We start from the raw sequence: 16439 nt of genomic DNA, 5'->3' as shown, positions 1-16439 counted from the left end.
GGGACAATTACAACTCTAATCCACTATTTAGAAGATTATAATTTTGATAATCATTGGGGAATATATACTAAAAATGAACAAAAGCATATATACAGCCCAACAATTATACTACTAGATACATTCCCTAGAGAAATGTATATCTGTGCACCCAAAGACAGGTACAGGAATATAAAAATATTATATAATGCCCTATTCATTATAGCTCCAAACTGGAACAACCTAGATTATCCATCAAGAGAATGGATAAATTATGACATATATACACAGTCATACAATGGAATACTATAAAAGGAGAGTGAATATGCTACTGCTACTCACGACACGGCTGATCACAATGACATATAATCAGGGTAAGAAACCAGAATAGACTATACATGCTATATTATGATGTACATGTCTTTGAATGGATATTATATTTCAAAGTTTACTGAAAAAAGTAGACATATTTAATAAATAAATAAGCAACCCCAATACCTTGAAGTTTATAATAAAGTCTTGTTCCCATTGCCTATACCTTACCCAGTAAAACTGAACACATTTAAGTCTATTCTCATGCTAATTTAAAACATTTTGGTATTAAAACCAAGAAGACTATATTAAGACAATACAATGCAAAAGTGAATTTTTTTTCAGTTTTGAAAAAATTTTAAAAGAATTTTAATATCAAAGGTCTCGACCCCTTCCCACACCAACCTGACCACACTAAGATCTATACCTCCTTTTTCATCTCCAACAGTTTCTCTTCTCTGCCATTTACTTTGCAGAAATAGTTGAGAAGCATACCTACCCTAGTAGGGTAGTTAGGATGATTAAAACAAAGAGGCAGTGTGTGTGGGTGTGTGCATGTATGTGTATGTATTTTACTCAGCACCATGCCTAAGTACTCAATAACTAAGAAACTATTTATAAAGCCCAAAGAGTGAATTCATCATTATAAACACAGAAATTGGAATTTAATAACTGGTCAATAAATATCTGTAAAGTAAATTAATGCTATTACCCCTCAATAAAAAAAAAAACACAATGGGGGAAAAGTAAAAAATAGGAATGGGGGAAAAAATCAAGAAGTTCAAAGTAGGGACTTAAGCTATTACCAAGGAATATGACAAGACTTTAAATCGGAGACCCTCAGGGTTATACAAAATTATATACAAGAGGAAGTGAGGGGAAAGGGAAAAATAATACAAGGAGGAGAAATTAATTACAGTAGAGGGGATAGAGAGAGAGGAGGGGAGGGGAGGGGAGGGGAGGGGGGATAGTAGAGGATAGGAAAGGCAGCAGAATACAACAGACACTAGTATGGCAATATGTAAATCAGTGGAAGTGTAACTGATGTGACTCTGCAATCTGTATACGGGGTAAAAATGGGAGTTCATAACCCACTTGAATCAAAGTGTGAAATATGATATATCAAGAACTATGTAATGTTTTGAACAACCAATAAAAAAATTTAAAAAAAAGAATAATCTAAAAAAAAAAAGACAAACCAAAGTCATGTGCATAGAAAACCATTAAAATAAAAACAGCCTCAATAATACCTTTCTTTACATATACCACAAGACAAAAGTGGTATGTTTTAACTAAAACTAAACGTCTGCAATATTGAAACACTTCAAAATTACTCACGAATGAGTTCCTTATGAAGTTGACAAAAATCTTAAGCCAATCAAGGTTAAGATCACTACCATAGCTCATTAATATTCTGACTAAATCAGTATTATCAGAGATAAAAAGGAAACCAGATCTCAGCAGAACCTTTACATAATATTATTTTTAAAATTTTTTATTCTAATTTGTTACCTATGACAACAGAATGCATTATAATTCATAATATACATATGGAGCACATTTTTTTAATATCTCTGGTTGCATACAAAGTATACTCAAACCATTCCTGTCTTTATACTTGTACTTAGGGAAATGATGTCCATCTCATTCCACCATCTTTCTTACACCTCCTCTTACCCGCCCCCTCCCTTCCTTTGCCCTATCTAGAATTCATCTAATCTTCACATGCTTCCCCTCCCAACCCCACTATGAATCAGCCTCCTTATATCAGAGAAAACATTCACAGTATTATTTTTAATGAAAATAAAAATATAACTTTGATGTCAGAATTGTAAAGGCTACAATCTTACATTAGTTTTAAAAGACAAATCAAGAAAGTATTTTATTGTGTGCACAAAATATGAAAGAACCATTTGATAAGGTCCTTTTCCTCTTCCTTTAAGTAATCATCTACTTGTATACCTTGGGCATGAATATTTTTAATTAACAAAATATACAAAAACTTAACTGCATGGGAAGTACTAGTTTAAATATAAATATAATTCATTTAGTTATCATAACCTTAGGAGGTGGTACAATCATCATTTCAATTTTACAAAGGAGAAAACCATGACGAAATAACCAGCCTAAAGTCAAAAGTCTGTTAAACTGCAGGATGGTTGCATATGCTCTTAACCTCTATGATATGGTGCTTGGAAAGTTCTTGAGCAAAATTTGTCCTGACTTCACTCCACATTGGGAGTTTGGTTGTTCTGAAGATCTTGAGTGACAATCCTAAAATAAGGCAGTATTAATTCTATGTTTCACCAATTCTAAGACATCTATTTTGTCACATTTTAACATTTCTGAAATAGATAGCATCTAACAATTGGAAATTCACAGTGTTCTCTATTTAGGTCCATAAAATAATAATGCATCTGGTAATTGACAAGCTATTATAATTCAAGATATTTTATATGTGTTTTTCTGGGCACCAGGGCACATATGTATAATCCCTAGAATTTAGGAGGCTGAGGCAGGAGGATCACAAATCCAAAACCAGCCACAGGAGGCCCCGTCTTTTTTTTTTTTTTAAACACTTTTTTTTTTGTAGTTGTAGATGGACAGTATGCCTTTATTTGTTTATTTTTATGTGGTGCTGAGGTTCAAACCCAGTGCCTCATGCATGCTGGGCAAGTGCTCTGCCACTGAGTTACAGTTCCAGCCTGAGACCCTGTCTTAAATAAAAAATAAAAAGGAGTCAGGAGCAGTGGTTCATGCCTTTAATCCTACCAACTTGGGAAGCCACGACTGGAGAATCAAGTTTGAGGAGAGTCTCTTCAATTTAGCAAGGCCTTCAGCAACTTAGTGAGACCCTGCCTCAAAATAAAAAATAAAAAGGGCCGTGGATGTGGCTTAGTAGTAAAGTACCCCTGGGTTAAACACCCAGTATGAAAAAAAGGGCTGGGAATATAGGTCAGTGGTAGGGAGCAACTGAGTTCAATTCCTAGTATTGTAAAAATATATATTAAAAAAACAAATAAAAATAAAAAGGACATGTCTTTCCTTTTAATTAAAATGATTTATGAGGAAATTTAGTGCAAAGCTATATTTATACCATAGTAAGTTATTAATTTCTCAGGCTCATTTTCAAGTTAACCTGGTTAGGATAAACCAGGATCATGTTCAAACAAACTCTTAAGAAAAAAATACTGATTTCACCATACAAGTTGAGAAGGACATTTTTGTTCATAAAAGACTTGGGAAGGGGAGGCAAATAAAACAACAATAAAAATAAACCAGACAAGTTAGAACATAAAAATGAACAACAATAAAGCATAAACCACAATACTACTTAATTCAAGCCAGTTCTCAAATGCCATTGATAAAAATGCTCAAATTAAAATTTTCATGTTTTAAAAGATGGACTTACTCTACTTAAGTATCTATGCTCCACTAAAGCTTTTCCAGTAAAACTAGACATATTAAACTTAATTGTGATGTTGAATTTGTGAACTTAAAAGTTTAAACTTATCCTAAGAGATGCCAACCCAAAATTGAATTCAATTTATGAAACGCAATTCATTTAAGTGTTTGTTGTATTTGTACTTTTCTTAGCAATTTCAAAACAAGTTTATATTCACTGTTTAATTTATTTTTATTTTTTGTCTTGCAGCATGAAAACTATTTACCTTTCAAGGAAATTCGCCCTAAACCAAAAAAATAAATAAATAAATAAAAGTTGCATCCAAATGACAGTTGAAAAAAATACTTGGAGTACTTTAATATTTACTTTTAAAATCAGTTATTTTGTTAGACATAAAAGGGGGTATTATATAATGATAAAGGAGTCAATTCTCACAAATAAATAAAAAAATTAGATCCTTAATATGCATGCATCTAACAACAGAGCATCAAAATATGGGAGGCAAAAACTGATAGAATTGTAAAGAGAAATATATCAACACACAAGGACTCTGCTAACAGAAATGAGCAGATCCAGCAGGAAGAAATTAGTTAGGAAATAAGATGAACTCAACAGCACCATCAATTAACTGGAATATAATGTGTATCTATAGACTACTTTATCCAAAAACAATAGAATAAATGTTTTTCTCAAGCACACATGGAACAATGGCCAAGAGATGACATCCTGGGCCAAAAACACATCTTAAGAAATACCATCTGCTCTCAGCACAACAGTATTAAAATAAAAATTATATTATTAAATATAACTTAATAACAACAGTATTAAAATAGAAATTAATAAAATAGGTAGTGAGAGACACATGTACAAATACTTGGAGGTTAAATAACACATTTCTAAATAACACAAGGGTCAAAGAAGAAACTGAGAAATATAAAAATATTTTAAACTAAATGAAAATGAAAACAAAGCTTATTAAAATTTGTGAGGTGCAGCAAAAGCAGAGTTTGAGGGAAATTAGTAATGACAGAGGCATATAGTTGGCTCTCTGCATCCATGGGTTCCACAAATTTGTAGACTTAACCAAGCACAAATTGGGGGGAAAAACTGCATCTACACTGAATATTATAGTATTTTTTCTTTTTTTTTTTAAAGAGAGAGTGAGAGAGAGGGGGACAGAGAGAGAGAGAATTTTAACATTTATTTATTCTTAGTTCTCGGCGGACACAACATCTTCGTTTGTATGTGGTGCTGAGGATCGAACCCGGGCCGCACGCACGCTAGGCAAGTGCGCTACCGCTTGAGCCACATCGCCAGCCCCATAGTATTTTTTCTTATTGTCATTTATCCCTTAAACAATACAGTATACCAACTATTTATATAGGATTTACATTGTGCATGGTGGCACATCACCTATAATCCCAGCAACTCAAAGAGACTAAGGCAGGAGGATTTCAAGTTCAAGGACAGTCCCAGCAATTTAGGGAGACCCTATCTCAAAACAAAAAATAAAAAGGGCTAGGGATTGTCACTCATTAGTTCAGCACCACCAACTTTCAATCCCTAGCATGGAATTAAAAAAAGAATTTACCTCATATCAGGTATTATAAGTAATCTGGAGTTGATGTAGAGTACACAGAAGAATGTGTATAGATTATGTGAATTACTATGCTATTTTATATAAGGGACACGAGCATTCACAATTCTGTTATTCACAGTAGATCCTAAGATGAATCCCCCATAGATATCAAGGGACAATGGTTATTAAAAAAGAAAATAATTTAATAAATCATCTAAACTTCCACATCAGGAAACTAGAAGAGAAGTAAATTAAACACAAAAGTAGTAGAAGAAAAAAATAAAGATTAGAGGAGAAATCACTAAAATTAAAAACAGGAAATCAAAAGGAGAAAAAAAATCAATGAAAACAAAAGTTGTTGGTTTTTGTTTTTTGGTTTTTGTTTTTTTTTTAAAAAAAACAAAAAGCTTCTAGCCAAGCTAACCAAGAAAAAGTGAGAGACACATGCACAAGGCCTGGGTTAAATCCTCAGTACTACCAAAAAAAAAAAAAAAAAAAAAGAAAAAAAGAAAAGAAAAAATAGACCACCAAGATGTGTCTAAATCTAAAGAAACTGAATAAATAATGAATAACCTATCAAAACAGAAAACACCAAACTCAGATGGGTTTACTGGTGAATTCCACCAGATTTTTAAAGAAGAAATTTTTATCAATTCCCTACAAACTCTTTTAGAAGATTGAAAGAAAGATAATACTTCCTAATTCATTGTATGAATATTAAAACCGAAGACATTAACAAGAAAAGTACTAATAAATATCTCTCATGAACAGAGAGAAATTCCTCAACAAAATATTAGCAAATCAAATCTAAAAATATATTTTAAAAACTTGGGTATCACAACTAAGTGGAATTTATCCTGGGAATACTGGCTAATTCAGTATCTGGAGGTTAATTAATATAATTTATCACCTGATATATCAACAGACCAAATAAGGAAAATTTCATGATCATATAATAGATACAGAAAAAATATTTGACAAAATTAAATGCCCCTTCATCTTTAACACTAGGAAATAGGGGAAACTTTCTCAGCTTGATTTTTAAAAAAAGCCAACCAAACAAAAAAACTACAAAATAACCTAGTTAACATCATACTTGGTAAGAAATTGAAGCTTTCCAGTAAATTCAGGAAGAAGGGAAAGATGTCCCCTCTTACCACTGCTTTTTTTCTACATTGTACAGAGAGGCTTAGCTAATACAAAAATACAAGAAAAAGGTTGGGGCAGAGGGGATAAAGATTGGGAAGAAGGAAATAAAACTGTTCACAGATGAATCAGTAAAAACCTACTGGAATTAGTGACTACAGCAATGTTGCTGGACATAAAGTTAATATGCCAAAATCAATTACCTTCCTAAATACCCAGCAATGAACAAGTAGGATCTGAAATTAAAAATACTGTATCATGTACATTAGCACCCCCAAAATTGAAATATTTGTTAGATACATATCTAACAAAATGTGTACAAGATCTATGTGGAAATCACAAAATTCTGATGAAATAAATCAAAGAACTATATAAATGGAGAGATATTCCATATCAAAAGGCAGAAAGACAAAGTGTCAAAATGTCAGTTTTTTCCAACTGATCTACAGATTCAATGAATTCTAGTTGAAATCCCAGCAAGTTATTTTGTGGATACTGACTCTAAAATTTATGTCAAGAGTCAAAAGACCCCAAACAGTCAACAGAACACTACAAGAGAACTTAGTTGGAGGACTGACACTACCAACTTTAAGATTTACTATAATTCATAATAATCAGGACAGTGTGATATTGGTGGAAGAGAATACATATAGATCAATGGAATAGAGCAGCGATCCCAGAAATAGAACAAATGATCAACTGATCTTTGACAGAGAACCAAAGGAAATACAATGTAGCAAATACAGTTGTAAGAGGAAAAAACAAACTTGTATGCTCTCATGCTCAACAAAAAGCATTTATTTAGGTGACCTCCCAGACACCAATTCACCAGTAGACAACAGCTCAATGTTTTATAAATAATTCAATTCTGGCACTATCTAAATAGAGCATCAGATCTCATGGGTTAAGGGATCAAATATTATTCAAGAATTTTCAAAAAGTTTAAAAATTTTTAAAAAAGGAATTTTCAGAGCTTGATCTTCAGCCTATCTCACACACACTTCCCAGAGGTCAAGTGGATGAGGCTGAAAGCGCTAATCATTCAATCTGCTCAGCACTTCTTTCGGTGACTGGCCCCATCCTTAGGCTATCTAAGGGAGCCCACTCTCAGTAACCTCATTAGCATATATTCAGAAGTTATCAAAGGGGCTCATTATGAGGGGAAAAAAAAAGATATTCTACCACTCAGGAAATTCCAAGTGTTCTAGGAGCTATATGACAAAACAGGAGACAAAGAAGCTAAATTTCACATTATATCACAATAGTCCTTTCAACAAATGGTGCTGGACCCAAAGAAATAAGTAGAAAGGAGACATAAAGAAACCACAAGGAAATAAGATGATGAACACCACCATATCAGAATCCTGAGATTGACCAGACCACAGAAACCATCCTGACATCACCAAACCGATATCATTCCTATATACTTCCCCATACCCACCCCTCACCAAGTTTCCTTTAAAAGACAACTGGAGAACCCCAAAACCATTTCTCTCACTTTTGAGATGGCCCATATTCTCCCATGAATGTGTATTCCTTGCTTTACCTCACAGGCATTGAGAAGGCCCACATTTTCCCTTGAAAATGTATCTACTTTCCTAAATCTGTCTATTCCTCTACCTGATACATGAATAAATTCTTTTCTATCATGTAAACTAATAACCCTCACTAGTCCTCTGTCAAGTTCCCCCTTTCTCTCCTGGAACTCTTGGAGACACCTTTCCCCTATAACAAAACTACTGAACATTCACATAAGAAAAAAAAAAAATCCAGACACAGACTTTTTTATACCTTTCATAAAAACTAACTCAAAATAGATCATAGATACACCTAACTGTAAAATGCAAAACTATAAAACTCCTACAAGACAACAGAGGAGAAAATCCAAATGAACTTGGATTTGGTGGTAACTTTTTAGAGATAAAACTAAAAGCACAAGACATCAATTAATTGATAAGCTAATCTTTATAAAAATTAAAATTTCCTCCTCTGCAAAAGAATGAAGACAAGCCACAGACTGGGAGAAAATACTTACAGTAAAAGACATACCTGATAAAAGACTATATATATATATATATATATCTTCAATCTCAGCAATAGGAAAACAAATCAACTGAAAAATAGGAACTTCCTTAATAGACACTACACCAAAGAAGATATAAATACAGTAAAACAAGCACATGAAAAGAAGCTTCACCTCATCTGTCATCAAGGAGATGCAAATTAAAACAATGTGATATACCATATACCTATTATAGTGGCCAAATCCAGAACACTAACACCAATTGCTGATGCAGATGTGGAACAAAAGGAAGTCTCTCATACATTGCTGGTGGGAATGCCAAATGGCACAACTATTTTGGACGACAGTTGAGCAGCTTCTTATAAAACTAAATATATTCTTACTATACCATCCAATCAAAGGAGATAAAAATCTGTCTTCATAAAAAAGATCAGCTAGTTCACAGCAGCTTTATTCATAACTGCTAAAACTTTGAGGTAATCAAGATGTTCTGTAATACAATAAACAAACTGTGGTACATCCAGATAATGGAATATTGTTCAGCATTAAAAAGAAATAAACTATCAAGCCATAAAAATAATATGGAGAAAACTTGTACTAAGTGAAAAAAAGCTACTCTGAAAAGGATACATGTATTATGACTTCATCTCTATCACATTTGTTAAAATACAAAACAGTAAAAAACATAAATAGTAATTAGGTATTAGGGGCCTATGGCCATTGTAATGGGAGAAAGATAAACAGGTGGCAAAGAGGACTTTTAGGTCAGGAAACTACTTTGAATGACACACACCATAATAAATCTGCCCAAATTCATAGAATACATAACACCAAGAGTGAATCCTAATGTAAACTATAGACTGGTGATAACAATACATCAATAGATTTATCACTGTAACAAATGTACCACTCTGGTATATCATTGTTATAACGAGGGATGTAATGAATGTGTGGACGCAGAGAGTTATTTGAGAAATCTTTGTAGCTTTTACTCAAGTTTGCTATGAATCTAACATAGCTTTTAAAATAATTAAGTCTATTTAAAAAAAAATCAATTACTTGGAGTACAGGGCAAGGAAGGAGAGGTATAAGTGTATTTTATACAAGATAAAAACAAATAAATCTGCTTCAGAAAATACACCCAGACCAAATAACAATGGTTCCTTCTTTATTAACAAACCTCAAGTTATATTTTAAAAGCTTGTTAGTACTTTTTTAGTTCACTACAACCTTTCAGATCTGCATTAACTATTAAGAGAATGAAACTTTTGTAATTGTTATACTTAACTATATTTATCTTTTATCTAATATAGAATGTAAACAAACACAATAATCCAAAGAAGGGTAGACATATTTTATAAATACACTCATATTGCACAGATGTATTTTTCCATTGTACTTTTTTCTTCAGGTGTATGCAGACCAATTCCAATCATAGTTTGAAGTAATGTGATTTTATTTAAGATCAGAAACTGTTTAAATCTGCTAGCCTTTGCCTATGTAAAGTCCAATCTCAGTTATATTACATGATTTAGAATATAATATTAAAAATTGACAACTAGTAAGAACCACAAAGAGCCGGGCAGGGTGGTACATGCCTTGCAATCTCAGCAACTTGGGAGGCTGAGGCAGGAACAACAGGTTCAAGACCAACCTTAAAAACTTAAGTGAAACCCCATCTTAAAACAACAACAAAAATTAAGATTAAATTAAATACAAGGGGCTGAGATGTATCTCAGGGTTAAAGTGCCCCTGGGTTCAATTCCCAGCAGCAATGAATAAATAAATAACTTGTAAAACAAAATTTTTAAAGTTATAATTTTTTAACATAAAATTTAAGGAAGACTACCTTAGATTAGAATAATATAAAAATGCTTCTAAAATAACTCAACAAAACATTTCAGTAGCAGGTTTTGATAGTCTACTCTTCTTTTACTTTAAAGCCTATACCTTCCTTCTAGAACTTTCATTTACTATGCTGTAACAATCTATTATTAACATCATTTTCCCTTCTATCTCACTATTTTCTATGGGAACTTAACTACACCAATTAAGGTTTTGTCACTTACAGTATCCACAATTCTTGTCTGTGCATGCTTTCAGAATAACTGAAATATCATTTCTTTAAGTTCCTCTAGTACTGCACTGCTGTCTCCACCTAAGTTTAAACTGCCTTTCAGAAACACTCTGCCCTAGTGTCATTTTCCTTTGAAAGTCTTCCCCAGTGCCCCTTCTCTGCATCTAAGAGGCCATGCAAATAAATTGATATAACAGCACTATTTGCAATAGAATAACTAATAGTTAACTGCCTAGACTCTGATTTCTAATCACATACCTAAAAGTCTAGAATCCAGTGTATGATAGTGAAATCTTTAAAAACGATAGTCTGAATGAATACATTGTGTGGAAAAAAGTTTGAGATACTTATAGAATATCCAGATGGTTATAAACAGAAAACATGGGGCTGAGCTAAGGAAGGAAAATATAGCTCATGCTATAGATATGATAATTTTATTCTAAATTCAGGATTTAGCTTTGGCAGATTAAAACAAAATTCATCATCAAATGGTTTATGGATGGACTAATGAGAAATACAAAATTTTCTCCATGTTGCTAAATCCAATGTGTATTCTTGAGTCCAAAATTTACGTGATTTTTCAGCTGTGTTCAAAATAGTTGACTGCCCACTCTTGCCCCTTTCAAACAGTTTACTGCCATAGCTTCAGTAATGCAAAGGAAAATCTCCTCTAGTCTCTAGCTACTCCTTCTCAATATCCTTTGTTTCATTTCCTTTTTCCTATGTTTAAATGTGGAAGATTCACTGGGTTTAGACCAAAGCTGCCTTATCTTCTGGTTCCCCCCCCCCCACTCAGGCAACTCATTTCCTACTTCAAGGCTTCAATGATAAACTATAGGCTGACTTCCCAAACTTAAAGTCCAAATCTCTTTCCTGAGCTCCAAACTTACATATGCAACTGTTATTAGACATCTCCACTTGTCTGTCTCCCTCTTTTAAACTCCATGAGCTTTACTTCCCCCCTTTCTTGATACTACCATACAACCTCCTCCAATATTTCCTAACTTAGGTTAAAAAAAAAAAAAAACTATCTATGGAAATCAGCTTTCTCCTTTCCCTAGGCTCCTAATCTAATCTTAAGTATCAGAAATTCTATCAATTTTACCTCACAAATATTTGTTAAGTCTATGACTGTCATCCTGGACTAAAGATTCCATCATAATCTCCTACCTATTTTCTTTTTTTATGGTGGTACCACACATGGAACACACAGGTCCTTGTGCATGACAGGCAAGCGCTCTAAGAAACATTCCCAGTCCTCTAGATTACTCTTTAATAGCTGAACTCAAAGTTATTCAAAGTGTAGTCTGTGAACTAATACTGGCCCACAAAGTTTAGAAACTTTATATAACAATTTGACAGATCAAAACATACATTTTATAGGTCACTAAAGTACTAGTACAAACTGGAAATTCAAACAGAATTGGTCCTTCACACAGTTAAGTTTGATAAGCACAGGTCTAAATCGGGGTCTCTGCATTTACACTTGCTTCTCTCCAATCTGTGCTCTGCAGAGCAGTCAAGTGATGTTTTTCATGCAAAAATCTGTGTAATTTATTCAGTTATTAAACAGTGGCTTCCTGTTGCCCTTAGGGTTAAGTACAAAATGCTTACCATGGATTTTGGCCATTGTGATCTGCTTTGGCCTCATTTCAGATAAACCACCCTGTGGTAAGGTTCAGTCTCTATTGAACCTTCCAATTCTAGAAAATTGAAATAGCCAGTGTCACTTGGGTAACTACCCTTCACCTTTTAGGTTTCAGACTAAAATTATCTCTTCAGAGAAACATTCTCTTAAGGATGAGTGGGCTTTCATTATTTAAATGATTTTCCTTTATAGCAGTTATCATCTAATTATTATTTTTTTGTTTAATTTCTTTATTTCCCCACTGACTTTTGTCTCCACGAATTCAGTTGCCCTCTTTTCATTATCATATGTCACCAGAACCTAGCAAAGTACATGACACAGATGAATTGTTCAATAATTTTTGCTAAGCAAGCAAATCCAACTCAGGAAACAGTGAGTAGATGAAATATAAATGCCTTCAATATCTGGCCATAAGGCTTGAGATAAAACTGGGTACCAAGTGCTTTAGAAAAGTTATATCTTCTTTATTGATCTTAAAAAAAAAAAACACCTAAAAAGACAGGAAAAGTCCATTGTTCCATTAAAAACAGGATTTTCAAAAAGGTAAAGAATTTTACAAAGCAGACAAGAAAGTGACAGGTCTAAGGGTAATAGACTCTAGAGCCATACTGCCCGGCTGCATTGCTTAATGAACTTAAGATTTTGTGGTAGTTAAGTAATCTGTTTTCCAAAGTCCTCATTTGTAAAATGGTGGTATTAACAAAGCCTTCTTTAAAAATTTACTATGAGTTTAAATGAATATATAAAATTTGACAGTGCTTGGTGCAGTGTTCTGTTAGCAGTTATCATTATCATTAACAGTTCTCACTTAAATTTTTTCTGTTTGTCAATGCCATACTAGAATATAAATTACAAAAAAGCAGAGTGTGTATTATTATTATTCCCTGATAGAGCTGTTTCCCACCAGGGTCCCACGGGAATTATGGACTATGAAAACTCATTTGGGTTACTATTTACTCATTTGTCTCAAAAATGGTATACAACTAGTATCATGAAAGGTACATAGCAAAGTAAGTAATATAACTTGATTTTTACTGGGACTATGACTAAGAAGGGCCACTCTCTTGTATCCCTAGTGCCTAGCATACAGCAGATGCTCATTAAATACTTTTGGAGAGAATGTATATTTACAAAACCAAAAAACTAATGAAATGCAATTCTGCACTAAAGGTCAATTTTATTCTACCACTTCAAAGTTTCTATAAACTTCAAGAGTCCATTTCTAGGAAAGTCATTTTCTTCAAGCTGTGCTGCCTATACCATTCAAAGCCAAAAATGCAGAATGCAGACACTAGGCAACAAAGGAACAACTACAACAACAACAACAAAAAAAAAACAATGTTGGCATGAATTATGCAGTAGTACAAGGTAGAAGACAGGTAGAATATGGATACCCAGGAGAGAGCAAAGGATACTTTAGGCCAAGAAACAGCCTTAGCAAAGGCAGTATCACCCAAAGTACACAGCGCCAGGCAGTACAAAAATGATTTTAGGTTATAAATGGTAAACATGTTTATTTTGATAATTATGTACCCATTTTACATGTAACTAGGATGCTAAATTGATATTTCAGATTTTACTATTTAGAACACTGAAGTAAATAATACCTACTTAGATTTTAAGTAAATCATATAAAAATGTATTAAGTAAATAATGATGCACAGGAGGAAAGCAAATATGGCAATACAGCATTTTAACAAGTTAATAAAATCTGATAAATACTGAGCTAAAGTATGTGAATGTCAAAGAACATAACAGGTTTTGAGAAAAAGTACCAGTCTTCTAAATGAAGACAAAGCTTTCTCCTGCAATGATTCAAGATAAAAGACAGATACCCACCAGCTTTGAATATTTCACTTCCAATACTAAAATTGCTATGCATAAAATCTTCATTTTCCAGTATGACAAATCTGCTACATACTTCAACTTCTCACTTATTCTCAAAGTGAAGTTAAAATTTTACAACTTCCAAATAGAGAAACAAAATAAGAAGTGACTTATCTGTAGCCCGACAATTCACTTGAAAACCAAGAGCTAGCCCTCCACTGGGTAATGCAAGCCTATAATCCCAGAGACTTGGGAGGCCAAGGCAGGAGTATCACAAGTTCGAGGCCAGCAATTTAAAAAGACCCAGTCTCAAAATAAAAAAATAAAAAGGGCTGGGGATGTAGATCAGTAGTAAAGTGCCCTTGGGTTCAATTCCCCAGTACAAAATTAAAAACAGAAAATAGGGAGCTAAAATCTTGCCTTTTTCAAATAAAGAGAAATTAATTCATACAGTAATGAAATAATCGTAACACCAGAAAGGGTGTCAAATAAGAGTAAGAAAACAGCATTCCATTCTCACCTTCCTCTCAAAATTAACCTAATAGCCAAATCCGGTCAAGCTAAGAAGCTAATATTTATTAATGAGCCACTGTTCTAAGTACTTTATTTGTATTAACATGTGCAATCCTTACTGCCCTATGAGAACCATCCCATTTTATAGTTCAAGAATACTAAAGCCCTGAGAAGTTAAATAATTTGCCCAAAGCCAGAGCTGGAAGGTGGTAGAGTAGAGGTTTAAATCTTGACAATTACACTATAAAATCTGAGCCCTTAACCACCAGGCAACATTTCTTTCAAGAACGATGGGATAATCTGAAATATCCCACCAGTTCCATCATGGTGAAGAGATGTAATTTTCTAAGGTATAATCCTTTTACTCCTTCAGTTTCCTATCCAAGAACCAAGATTCCATTATAAGGAAGAAGAGTATTATATTGGGGCAAACTAGGCCCAGGATTATGCAAATACAGACAAAAAAAAAAAAGCATCAGGAGCTTCAAAAGGATGGCAGAGGGCTTAATGATAATGTTCACGGTCTTGGTTTTGGAAGATTAAGCAAAAAGTTAAGATAAGCAGAAGATTAATCTTATTTCTGCTGGGCTCTATGACTGCTTTGAGGGAGAAAATTCTACTACCCCTTTCCTTTATGTTAGTCAGTGCACAAAAACAGATCCGAGAGGAAGAATTAGGGAAAAGGGTAGCAGCAAGAGAGCAAAGCAGAGTCAAATTTGGTTCTTCAAGACTTGGACCCCTGAACCACACTGTTAGCTTAATGTACCCTTATAAAAGTGAGAATTTATGAGATGGCAAATGTGTTTGGAGATTGAGGACAAGACCACTGGGTAGAGGCATTGAGTGGTCTGGAAAGCTGAGAACGCACTCTAAAAGGAGCTAAAAGGACGATACTTTCAAGGGTCCGTGCCTGGGATGAGGAGGTATGGAGGTGGACGCTGTGGGGCGGCGGGGCCAGTTTCTCCCTCAGGGCAGGACGGGCAAGAAAAGAAGGTATAAAGGGGGAGATACACGTATGACAGAAGGGAGATCAGCAAGAGTAAAAGGGGCGAGGTCGTGGAGAAAATTAAGGGGGCTATTGGTAGGCGGAGGCTGGGAAACCAAGCAGGGACGAGGACATCCCCAGAGGAAGTAAGAAACACCGGATGGAGGGCGGTCCGGGGGGCGGAGGATGGGGCTGGAGGCAACCCCCGTGAAGGCCGAAGGCGCGCCGCAGGAGCCGGGCTCCCGTTCCAAGAGGGATGCGGGCGCAGCGAAGGGCCCGGAGAAGGCCGCCCGGCCTGGAGAAGGGAGGGGGAGGAGCGAGCGACCCGGGCCGCGCTGGGACCCCGACGGGGGAGGGGCACCTACCCTGACTTGCGGGGCGACGGCGAGCAATCCTCGCGGCGGCTGCTCTCCGGCTGAGGCGGCGGCCGAGAGGGCCCCGGGAGCCGAGGTTGTGACGGCGGCGGCGGCGGGGGCGATGGCGGCGAGTCCCTGTGGCGGCCGCCTCTGCCGAGCCGCATCCCTCCGCCCCAGTCCACCCTCCTTCCCTATCTGCCGCTCCTAAACTTCTTCTCCGGGATAAACAAACCCGCCGCCAGGGGCGGCCGCCTCCGCCGCTCCCGCCCCCGCGCGCCCCCCCACCCCGCCCCGGGCCCGTCCGGGCTCCGGCTTCCGAGTTACGACTCCAGTCCCAGCCCAGCCCGGGAAGGCGCGTGCGCGGCGGCGGCTCGCGAGGCTCTTCCTGCCTCCTTCCTGCGCCCGGCACTTCCGGGCGGCCCGGATCCGCCGCCTGGTCTTGGAAGCCGCCGCCTCTACCCGGCACTGAGCCCGGAGCCGGCCCAGGCAGCCATAGACCAGAGAGGGCGGGCCTCGCTTTGCCGGCACTCTACTTTCTCCTCCTTGCTCAAAAGCCCACTCATATTGGCCTCCTAACTTGTCTAATCCGCT

General features: G+C 35.8%; 1 protein-coding gene across 1 annotated transcript in view; it reads right to left on the bottom strand.

The window, feature by feature from the left end:
• SPOPL (speckle type BTB/POZ protein like) overlaps nt 1-16210 on the bottom strand; it is a 53276-nt gene extending 37066 nt beyond the window's left edge. The window contains exon 1 of the mRNA XM_081260803.1: nt 15858-16210. The gene's annotated coding sequence lies outside the window, so the exon portion shown is untranslated. The remainder of the gene's footprint in view (nt 1-15857) is intronic.
• Nucleotides 16211-16439: the final 229 nt, after the last annotated feature.

Source organism: Spermophilus citellus, assembly GCF_964194105.1.
Source record: "Spermophilus citellus genome assembly, chromosome: 11".
Lineage (NCBI taxonomy): Eukaryota > Metazoa > Chordata > Mammalia > Rodentia > Sciuridae > Spermophilus > Spermophilus citellus.
This window is presented reverse-complemented; position numbering and strand designations above follow the sequence as displayed.